At 41.5% G+C, this 11,167-nt stretch overlaps 1 long non-coding RNA gene across 1 annotated transcript in view; it reads left to right on the forward strand.

Annotated features, from left to right (window-relative positions):
* The window catches only part of LOC122562873, a 37,735-nt gene extending 27,020 nt beyond the window's left edge, over positions 1 to 10,715 (forward strand). Inside the window, exon 3 of the long non-coding RNA XR_006315429.1 lies at positions 10,329 to 10,715. This is a non-coding gene — a long non-coding RNA (uncharacterized LOC122562873). The remainder of the gene's footprint in view (positions 1 to 10,328) is intronic.
* The last annotated feature ends 452 nt before the right edge of the window (positions 10,716 to 11,167 follow it).

Raw genomic sequence — 11,167 nt, forward strand, 5'->3', positions numbered from 1 at the left:
CCAAGATGGGAGCTTTTCGCTTTCATGTCAAGAAACATCATGGAATTAGAAAGATCAGATCAAGGTGTTTGAAATGTAATAAGTTAAAAAAATCACACAACACCAGATGAAGGAGCAGGGCTCCGAAAGCCAGTGCTTCCAAACGAAACTGTTGGATGATAACCGGGTGTTGTGAGATTTTTAACTTTGTCCATCTCAGTCCAACAGCTGCACCTCCAAGAAATGTGGTAAGATACTCCTATTAGAAGTGTAAGATCTAAGGTCTATGACCCAAAACATTGGGGTATAGACGAACTTCTGAGACAGGTAGAAGAATGTTTAAGTAGGAAGGGAGATCCTGAGGCCATAAGGTGGGGGTTGGAACTTATTAATAGTGCTACAGAGAGTATGATAAAATGCAAGACAACTATTAACGGTAAAAACGATAGTACGCCACGACAGAAGAAAGGATATGAGGACTGTAGGTAATAATAGGGCAAAAAGAGATCTGCATCTTAAAAAGCCCGCTTTAAGATGACCCAGCTATTATATACAACAAACATGATGAAGGAGCGGCTCTCCGAAAGCTAGTGCTTCCAAGTAAACCTGTTGGACCATAACCTGGTGTTGTGAGATTTTTGAAAGACAAAACAATTCGCGCAAGACGTAATGGGGACACCATATAACAGCTTTTGCCCCCTAACTAAAAATGGCATTAGAACGAGTATTTCATGGAGAACTCTCGCAGCTCAATAATAAACCAATATTAATAGGTTTGAGCCGTGTGTGGGAGAGAACAAAATAGATCACCCGATGGAACGCCTGGGGAAGGAGGAGACAGATAAATCCACTGAGGCGATTGATCCGAAAACAGTTGCGGGACCCAATGGCGTAAAACTCAAAGAGATATTGACGATTCATGTAAATGATGTGACTCATTTACTAAGACTCTATTCCCTGTGGTTAGAAACAGGGGCTATCCCAGATATATTGAAAAATAGTGGGACTGTCTTAATACTTAAATCCGGTAATAAGGACGACCTGAGAGATATCGACAACTGGAGGCTAATTACCATCAGGCCGATCCTGCTTTGTATTTTTACAAAGATAATGGCAAAAAGACTTACTGAGGCAGTCGAGTAAAATCCCAGTCAACAGGGGATTTCTTACAGCAACCTCCGGGTGCAATGAGATAACTTTGCTAGGGGAGCTAAAAGGAATAAAATAAGACAGCCGTTTTTCGGTCTCGATCTGAAGGGTTTCGATTCAGTTGGGCATAAATTGCTTTTTAAACCCTTACAAAGAGTGGGCCTCCCAAAAGATTTTATCCAATTAATAACGAATGTATATGCGAAGAACACTACGGTAGTTGAGGGCCATAACTGTAAGACGGATTTGATCAAAGCCGCACAAGGAGTGAAGCAGGATGAGTCTTTATCCCATCGCGATGGACCTATTGATATGTACACTGGAAGATGCAAAATCGGATATTTTTATGGATTTTAACGAAAAGCTTATCCTTTGTTCAGTCCTTGCTTTTGCAGACGATATAGCATTACCAGTTGAAACTCCCTCGGGTGTGGATAGAAATTTGAAGATAGTTCAGCGGTTCTGTGAAAACACCGGCCTTACGAGTAATATAAAAATAAGGATTTCATTCTTCGTCAGAAAGTAAGGCCTTCGTGTGCAAGTTATTTGAAGAACTGGAGACTTTGTGAGAGCGAAATCCAATGTACTGTAAGCTTCTGGGTGAGACGAAAAAGTATTTAGGTGCCCAGGTAGGTCCCTGGCCGGGTATTGACGGGGCGAACTGGCAACATCAGCTGAAGGTATGGGCAGAGAATTTCAAAACGTCGGCCCTCCGCCTGATGTAGAAAGTAGAATATTTTAAGACCTATGTTATAACCAGAAAGTATTATCTGGCCCCATTTGAGACCCTTCCCCATCTCTCTGGCTGCTGTCGGAGCGTGAAGAACGTAAGAATTAAACGGCATAACAAAGTTATAGAGAAGTTATATCACTATGTGACGACATTTATAGAACTCCATTTAAGAGATATTGAAGGGAAGCTGTGGAAACCAGATATAATTTCCAGAAAAGTTTTACCGTGGTTGTCATGGATGGAACAATCCGGTATGAGAATGAGGATGATTCGATCGAGAAGGTCTGGGATGAGAAGGTAGACAAGTATAAACATTGGTCGAAAGAGATTATGGGGCTGAAGAATAGAACGACACCTTCATTTGACGGTTTTATAATGGGTGCAAGGAGTAAATGGACGGAGATGAGTAATAAACTCATGAGTCACCAAGGGGTTCGGAATTTTGAATCTTTTGCCCAAGAAATCTCCCTATTGCCAATCTCATCGCCTCTCGAAAATGCTGCAGATTTTTAGCGATTGTTAAGATTATGTCCGTGCAGCAGTGCTCACAGGACAATATTTCACAGAATATTCAGGTATTTTAGAATTTATATGTTTATTGTTAAGTTTTAGATTATATTCATAAAGTATGGTTTTAGATATTTTATGGTTGTAAGTATAATTTTAGAATTTTAATAGTCAATTTTAAGTATTTTAGTTAATAAAGTTTGTTTTAACTAACTAGTAATGGTGGTGGGTAGGGCGCAATAATTTAAAAATTCACAAAAGCACATCAAACGGTACACGTTCGGGGCATATTAGCTAACCGAACGGCCATACAGCTCCACTTTCATCGTTTTTCACTTGGTGAGCCGCTATCTTCCCGTTGTAACCCTCCCCATCATTAAAACATCTAGCTGTGATCGGCCATATAGAGGTGACTTACGGGTTGACGAGCGATGTAAAAACTCGAAATGGGCACTGTTTTGTCAGTACAGTTTTAAATTAGCTGTGTACCAGAGCCTGAGGAGACTCTGAGCTTTCCTCCAACTGGTCTTGGAAGAAGATCTTCCGCCAAGTGGACCTGGTAACCAACGGAGACCAGTGATGGTCAACATCACCACAGCCCCGATAATCTCTGCCTCATGCTCCATCCAGGAAGTATTTGGGAACATTTAAAACATCTCACAACCTGCTGCCCGCAGCTGCATCTCAGAGGTGATGGAAGCCATGTTTGCCAGGTTGGCACCCTCTGACAAGAACGGGGAGATTTCTTGCACAAGTTGGATTCCTACAGGCCTAGGCAGTGGTCAGTTGCATTCATGTGGGAATTGGTGCGCCCTCACATCAAGCGAGAGGGATTCCCCAACCCACTGACGTTCAGCTCACAGGCAATTGAATGATCATGACGGCTTTCAGTGCAAGCTATCCCAGGGATTGCCAAGATGCTTTTGCCTCGCAATGTGGAGAACTGGAGCTTTGAAAGAAAGTCATGGATGTTAAACCGAAACGTATTTGCAACACTGAACAACGACAATCCATTTTCTTCCTATCCTACTGAAAAGTGCACTGCTGTAGTTTTTGAATTCCTGAAGTGCAGTTCTCCCAATGCAATCAATTCAGAGCGTCAACCTAAAACAGTCCAAAAATGTATTCACCCGAAACTGTTGTATCCAGACCACTGGGAGAAAATGGTGTAGTTGACAGTACCCCAAACAAACATAATTTGTATTTACAAGAAAAATCAATCAGACAGGCATCAGTAGCAATATGTTTTAAAATGTTCATATCATATTTGTTTGCAATTTACTTACATCAACATATAATGATAGTATTGAAGGATTAGTTCCTGTAAAGTTATATTTGTAATACCATCACCAGGAATGTAGGAACAGAAGGATTCATTCAGCCCCTCAGGTCTGTTCTGAATTCAAATAATCATAGCTAATGAGTTTTGAGAAGATTTGTAGCTCAGGTTGAGGTTCTGGATGTAGGTTTGCTCGATGAGCTGGAAGGTTCATTTCCAGATGTTTCGTCACCATACTAGGTAACATCTTCAGTGGGCCTCTGGGCGAAGCATTGTTGATAATGTACATCACTACAGGAAATGATGTCACCACAGGAAATGACATAATCAACCCAAAGAAACCCAAACATATAAATAGAAAGCAGGAATTATCAACAGTGTGTCGCCCTGAGGCCCACTGAAGATGTTACCTAGTAGGGTGATGAAATGTCTTGAAATGAGCCTTCCAGCTTAGCAAGCAAACCTACATCCAGAATCATAGCTAATCTATATCTGAACTGCATCCATCTGGCTTTGAACCTTTGGCAAACAGAACAAGGAGCAGGACTTTTCTGAATCAGTGTGTAACACATTCCACAACCACCTCATGCTCGAAGGAATATTAACTGGGTAAAAATGGGAATTCTGCCCCTTAGTCAGAGGGAAGTCCCACATTCAAGAGCAGCCATCCAATCTGATTGATTGACAGCTCTGTAATCCCAGCAGCTCTAACATTGGGCAAGACTGGGTCTAAAATGGTCCCCAGTGGGTGTGAGGAGAGAGGTTCAGGATCTTGATGAAGAGAGACCATGCACTGGGGAGGGAGAGCGTATCAGTTGGACCTTGAGAGGTGGCACCTGATGTGGCAGTTCTGCCCTTGATGTAGGCACCCCTCCCCTTTGTACATAAAGCTTGAGTGTAGCGACCTATTGGGCTTCCTTCCTGCCCTTGAACTCTTCCTGCCAGCTTCAAAATGGAGGCTGGATGGGAAGTGGTCAATAACTGGTTGTTCAAGGGCATCAATTGGGCAAAAATGGGTAGACCCACCCTTGGCCTTGCCTACAGCATGCATGATTGCAGACAGGTCAGGGAAAGGCAGTAGGAATTTGGCAGCCTCCCCTCTCACCTGTAAACACACTGGCAGTGTCCATAAAATATCTCCCAAGGTACTTGAAGTACTTTCAAACTAGTCAAATCTCAGAGCTATTCTGTGAAACAGGGTGTAATTCTGTACCAGTTTATAATTTTGTTTTCCTGAAGCGTGTGATCTGTACTTTTGTTTTTAGAAATGACGTTCTTATATAATACCAGGGTTCCAGCGTCTCAACAAAGCAAACCCTTGTGAGCAGCAGCTCTGCTGCCAACAGAGCAAGATAGTTGGACACAAGCCCTTCGAAAACAGAGAACCCAATTGACACAATGGTACTAGCTGCTCATTGCTGGTCAAAATCAGCCACCAAGCCAATTATTTTGAAGTAATGCTTAAAATTTAAGCAAAGGACAGTTTCAAAACCACAAAAAAACCCAATGCTGTGTAGGAAGCAGCAGATGGTGCTGTTTAGCTACTGGCGATCTCTAATAATAATTGTGGTTTACAGTAACATATAATGACCACACCTCTTACTGTAGCAGTGGTAAAAAGGACAACCACTTTACGATTGAAACAGTTATTTTTAAAATAAATTTCCACTTCTGTCCTGATCATTGTCCAGTAACCCACAATATAAATGGCACTCATGGCTGGTGGGTGAAGTCAAAATTGGACTCTGCTGCTACTCTGGAGAGGTACCTTCTCTTGAATGAGAAGTTAAACCAAGGTCCTCTGAGGTGTTCTAAAACATCCCATGGCAAAATTCCACCAAATAAAAACAGGTAGTGTTCATCTCCGATGTCTTGGTCAGATGTATATCCCTTAACCACCACAAAAAAAGGATGAAAGCAAAATACTGCAGATGTTGGAGACCTGAAATAAAAATAGAATGTGCGGGAGAGACTCAGTATCTGTGGAGGGAGAAACAGAGTTAGTGTTTGGAGTCCAATATCTTTGGAACTGAAGAATGGTAAAAATAAGTTGGAGGACCTTCTCGAGGACCTGCTCCTGGGCCTGGCCAGTCTGGCCATCAATAGATTCAGGCAGTGTGCCGTGGAGGGGCTCATTGTTCCTGACTATCTGCCTGTCTTTTGTGGTTATGCTCACGCTCAAGTGTCCCTGGAGTGTGAGGATGTGGTGCTCATCAGCTTGGTAGAGGCCTTTAGAGACCAATGTGTGTCATAAGGGCTGGGGTGCATTATCAGCCCAGCCAACATTACTTTAATTTAGTAAGTTTCTGATCAATTTTCTGTTAATTTGTGTCTTATTTTGATCCATTGTCCCAGTAGCGACTGTTTCATTATTATTTTCGACTTCCTGTTTTAACAATGCAGGGTACTTTACCCTGTACTTAACCCCATGCTGTCCCTGTCCTGGGAGTGTTTGATGGGGACAGTGTCAAGGGGGCTTTCCTTACAATTTACTTTCAGTTTAAAAGAGTGAAGAGTGCTTTACCCTAAATCTAATCCTGTGCTGTTCCTGTCCTGGGAGTGTTTGATGGGGACAGTTTATTTTCAGTTTAAAACAATAGAAATGTATTGTCGAAATAAGGGGTAATTGGAACAAAATGTGAAGATCCTGTTAAAGGACAGGAGAGATTAAATAACAAAGATATGTTGGAACATAAGGAAAAGTAATATTTGTAGTGAAGAAACAAAGCTATAATCCAGAGTAAGTGTTTATGACAGAATAAAGGACAGCTCAGTTGGAAAGCAAAAGCATGAAAACAAAATACAGAGTGGCACTTGGGCAAAAAAAAACAAAATGGAGGAGAGAGTTCATCGTCTGAAGTTGTTGAACTTAGTGTTGAACCCAGTTGGCTGTAAAGTGCCTAATTGTTAGATGAAGCACTGTTCCTGCTGCCTGTGTTAGGCTTCACTGGAACACTGCTGCAGAAATGTGAAGAGGAGAGTGAGCTGCGCATTAAAATACAAGCCACTGGAAGATCAGGATCATGATTGCAGGCTGAGTTTAAGGTGTTCTGCAAAGTAGTCACACAGTCTTTGTTTGGTCTCACCGATGCATATGAGACTGCATTGTGAGCAAGGAATATAATGTACCAAACTGAAAGAGCTATAAGAAAGGGATTGTTAAACTTGAAATGGTGCAGAAAAGATTTACATAGATGTTACCAGGGTTTGAGCTACAGGGAGAGGCTGGGAATATTTTCCCTGGAGTATCAAAGGCTGAGGGGTGACTTTGTCAAGGGTTATAAAATCATGTGGGGCATGGATAGGGTAAGTAGCCAATGTATTTTTTCCAGAGTAGGTGAGTTCAGTACCAGAGGGCATAGGTTTAAGGTGAGAGAGGAAAGATTGAAAAGAGATGTAAGGGGCAACTTTTTCACACAGGTGGTGTGCCAATGGAATGAGTTGCCAGATGAAGCATTGGAGGCTGGTACAATTACAACATTTAAAAGGCATCCAGATGAGTATGTGAATAGGAAGGGTTTGAAGAGATGTGAACCAAAAGTTGGCAAATGGGACTAGATTAATTTGGGATACCTGGTCAGCATGGGCGAGTAGGACTGAGGGATCTGTTTTTGTGCTGTACATCTCTATGACTCTAAGTACAAATTTGTGTTTCAGCTAGCAAAACTGTTTCAGGCCCTGGACAGTAAGGAGAGAATAAATACAGTCGGTTCTGCTGTAATGCGCATTTCTTCAACATGAAATGGCTATAATGTGATTGAAGACTTTAGACCATTATTTGTAGAACGCGAAATTTCCTTACCTGAATTGGCAATAACACAATTCTCGTCCCACTGGTTTAAATGACGTTGCTGTTACATGATTTTCTTATAATGTGGGATTGCATGGGAACAGAACTATCGCATTATTTCAGAACAGACTGTAGTAGGGAATGTTTTACATCTCCTGTGATTGTGTGGGAAGATGGTGTGGGAAATGGATGAAGTGTTGGGGGTGACAATGCACCAGACTATCATGAAGTAATGGTCCCATCAGAATGTTGAGAGGAAAGTGAGTTTGGTCGTGGCATCAGGCTGAGGCGGCAGAAATGACAGAGGATGATCCTTTGAATGCAGAGGCTGAAGAGGTGAAAAATGAAGGGAACCTATTTGTGGTTCAGACAGGGAAGGGAAAGGATGAGGTCACAAGCCCTCAGAATGGGTCAATCACAGTAGGGGACAATCCTCAGTTGAAGAGAAAGGAAGACATGGCAGAAGCTCTGTTGTGAAAGGTTGCATCATGAGATCAGACGTGATAAAGAGGGAGAGATTGGAAGAATGTCTCCCAATATCTTTCTTGCTTGATAGCCGAACCATCATCTTGCATGAATTTACCTCTTTTGCAATAGCATAAGGCCTTCATATTTCACCATCTTTTCTGCTCCTAAAGAATGATATTAGAAATGTTAACTCTGTTTCTTGCTCCACAGAAGCTGCCAGACCTGCTGAGAATTTCCAGCAATTTTTGCTTTTATTCCGAAAAGCAGATCACCATTATCGCACGTCTGTTTGTGGGACCTTACTGTGCACAAAAAGACAGCTGCATTTCCCACATTACACCAGCGATTACTCTTCAAATGTACTTAATTGGCTGTAAAGCACTTTGGGGTGCTATGAAAATTGAGATTTATATGATAGATATTGTCTCTTTGATTATCGCATCCTTTCAGTTCTCGATTAGTTTTAGGAAGTTAACCACTTAATGACAATTAAGTACTAATTAAACTTTGATTCATTTTGCTGAGGAGGGTGTCAGCTGCAGGGAATAGAAATGTCAGATTGGTTAAATAGGTAGAGCCAGGATTTAAGACTCAGTATCAGAATACTGTAGGAGGGAATCTTTTAGTGCGTCTGAATCCTTCTGTATCTGAATTGGAAATATGTGATATTACTGGCAAGTAGAGTGACATGATCTCATGACAAATGGCTTCATCTATTATACATGGTTGTAAAAAGCTTAAAAAGTTTGGTTTACAAAGGATTATAGGTATATACATTGAATTTTTTAAAAGGAGGAACAAATAGCATTTAAATTATTTAATAAGGTGTCTGGAATGAAGCAACTAAACTTGGCTTCTGTCACAAAAATAGCCCAGCTTCCTTTCACAACTTACATTTCGAAACTGGAGAACAGCCAAACAAGAAAGTTATTCATCTCTGGATAAACACGACAGCGGAAGAGTATGTTGCACGCAAGTTGGCTGGCCTGAAACCCTTCTGTACATGTTTTAGTTCACTGCTCCTCTAAACAGGTCCAGCTGCAATACTTCAGACCCATACGCTGCTCCATCAAAGCCGCTCGGCTTGGAGCTGTCTCTGTAATTGATGGCTGACCCATGACTTGCTGAGGTTGTGTTTGGCCACTGCCTGCATTCAGAGCCTGCAAGACAGCGCCTCTTTTTTTAACAATTCCATAAATTTCCGAAGCACATGTGTGCTGCACATATTGAGGTTTATAGAGTAGCATAAGAGAGCTTCAAACAAAGAAAATTACATCTGAAGTGAATCGATACATTTTATTTTGGCTGTCAGTTTTCTTTGTAACATGTTATATGGCCCCTCAACATTCCTAAGTTGATCAACAGATAATGGTATGTCAAGTCATGTGTCGGCCGTGGTTCAATTGATACCGTTCCTGTGTTGAATGTAAAGTTTGTGTTCAAATCTCACTATTCTGCAGATCCGAGCACAAAGCTTAGGCTTTTTAAACACTCTCAGTGCAGTTCCGAGAGGAAGTGCTGTAGAGCCAGTGATAAGATGCTAAACTGAGGCCCTGCCTGCCTACTTAGGAACAGAGTTGAAAATGTGTTGCTGGAAAAGTGCAGCAGGTCAGGCAGCATCCAAGAAACAGGAGAATCGACGTTTCGGGCATAAGCCCTTCTTCAGGAACAGGTAAAAGACATAATACCATTTGAAGGAAAATCAGGAGAGTTCTCTGAGTATCTTGACAAACATCCCCAAATCAATTCAACATGTTGTTATCACATTTCTCTTTGTGGGAGTTTGCTGCGTACAAATTCTGTTTTCATTGTTCCTAAATCAAAAATGTTGAGTTAAAGGTTACAATTTTGCAATCAGGGAGTAGACACTTAGGTCTAAAATGAAGTGCAACATCTTCATTTAAAGGGATGTGAATCTTTGGAATTCTCTGTCCGAGATATCTGCAGATAGGGGGGTAGTGCATGCAAGGAGATTTGAAGTTGAAGATCAGCCACAATTTTGTTGCAAGGGGATGAGTGGCAGAGTCAGGACGATGCATGATCTACTCCAGGTCCTACTTGTTATCTTCTGATAACAATAACAACTAGATTTCAAAAGCTCTTAATTATCTGTGAAGCTTTTTTGGAATGACTGAAGTTGTGCTAAATAAATGCAAGATTCTTTCTTCCAAATCTCCTAACAACTGAAGGCATTGGGCTGTGCTGTTGCAGTGTTGATATACACAGGTCTCAGATGAAGCAGCAAGGACATTCATCCTTTCATCAATACAATGACATCTTGCATTAATCTAATGCCTTTAGCACATTAAAGCTTTGCTTGGTCAAAGAGGTAGGTTTTAAGAGGCATTTTATTGTGACTATGGAACAGAACTTCAAAGTAGTCTGGATATTTTTTAACATTTAATTCCTTTTAATTAAAAAAGGACTGCTACAGACAAGAAATGACTGCAGATGCAAATTCAGTGGTGCTTGGCAAAGTCCTGTGTGGTATCCATGGAATGTCACCTGTCAAAGTATCAAGGAAACTTCGCAGAGAGAGAGAAAAACTGGAAGAGATAATGAAGAACCTGACTGTCTAGCCACAATCCCGCTCATCGTCTATCAGCAGAAATCCACCTTTTGCAGACTGTTCTTTTGTATTTTGCCCTTCTATGAACATTCAAAGAAAAGAGTAAAAACTAACTGCAACTCTGGTCTGTGTGTACTGTTGGCCGATCATGAGTTAGTGGAAGAAGGTGTGCTAGTGAACTGAGGTATGTGTGTGTCCTGGCCGAGATTTAACCAATCGTATGCTGTAAATGTCACATTCAAAGAACCACCCATCTGATCGAGATCCCATTGTAATCTGAGGTAACCTTCTTTGCTGTCCATTACACCTCCAATTTTTGTGTCATCTGCACACATACTAAATATACCTCCTATGTTCACACCCAAATCATTTATATAAATGACGAAAAGCAGTGGACCCAGCACCGATCCTTGTGGCACCCCACTGGTCGCAGGCCTCCACTCTCAAAAGCAACCCTCCACCACCACCCTCTGTCTTCTACATTTGAGCCAGTTCCATATCCAAATAGCTAGTTCTCCCGGTATTCCATGAGATCCAACCTTGTTAACCAGTCTTCCATGAGGAACCTTGTCAAAAGCCTGACTGAAGCCCATATAGATCACATCTACATTCATTCATAAAGTCAGGAAGTATGGGATACAGGGAGATTTGGCTAGCTGGATTCATAATTGGCTGGCTGACAGAAGGCAGAGA

Source organism: Chiloscyllium plagiosum, chromosome 2 (assembly GCF_004010195.1).
Source record: "Chiloscyllium plagiosum isolate BGI_BamShark_2017 chromosome 2, ASM401019v2, whole genome shotgun sequence".
NCBI classification, from domain to species: domain Eukaryota; kingdom Metazoa; phylum Chordata; class Chondrichthyes; order Orectolobiformes; family Hemiscylliidae; genus Chiloscyllium; species Chiloscyllium plagiosum.